Source organism: Sinocyclocheilus rhinocerous, unplaced genomic scaffold (assembly GCF_001515625.1).
Source record: "Sinocyclocheilus rhinocerous isolate Xijiao unplaced genomic scaffold, SAMN03320098_v1.1 scaffold1635, whole genome shotgun sequence".
NCBI classification, from domain to species: Eukaryota; Metazoa; Chordata; class Actinopteri; order Cypriniformes; family Cyprinidae; genus Sinocyclocheilus; species Sinocyclocheilus rhinocerous.
This window is the reverse complement of record NW_015627629.1, coordinates 321,980-322,832: the sequence shown is the minus strand read 5'-3', so window position 1 is coordinate 322,832 and position 853 is coordinate 321,980.

Genomic DNA, 853 nt, shown 5'->3' with positions numbered 1-853 from the left:
GAGGTGACATTTGACTCAAAGTGACTTACAGGGGTATTTTCTTTTTACCTTTGTAATGGCATCATTTTCATCTGTCAAATTCAAAAATTTATGTTTATAAGCTTTTTAAAATTTCTATTTAAAACAATATATTAAGAAGTAGAATAAGACAAATAAGTTACCAATCATATGAAATTAGTATTAATAAAAACAAATTTGTACAGAGGTGGCACAGAAAAACACAAAAGTGGCTTGTAGGTACATTTTCAGACGTTTAATGAGGCTCAGAGGTGGCATGAGTGCAATTAAATTCATACATTCATGTGGAGATTATTTTTTAAAATATACAATTTTAAATACAGAACTATTAAATGATTTAAATAACTGAAATTATACGCTAAAAATGAAACTAAGTCCACCGGCAGGTGGCGACAAGTCACTGATTTTATCACTGAATCATTCAATTGATTCGTTCGAACGGCTGATTCATTCAGGAATTAATGGGTAATCATGAATCACTGGCTCACTAGATTCGTTCAAAAACGCACTTTCATTGAATGAATGAAACTCAGCTGTGTTTGATTTTAGAGATGCGAAGTGGCTGAGCTGTTACTACATTTGGAACTATTTTCGTTAAAGAAATAGCGCAAAATCAGGCAAGACTTGTTTACTGAACTGTTGTATTGAATCAATACCACATACTTTTCTGTGCGCCCACAGATCGCGATAAGGAGAGTGACAGCTAATAATAATTATTAAGCGAGTTTGCCAATGAGAGTGCGCGAGTGAGTTCTCAAGACTCAAAAGCACGTGCAAATGATACGTTCCGTCATCTGTCATCGCGTTCTAAGCGCGGAACCTGCGGGAATGAGTA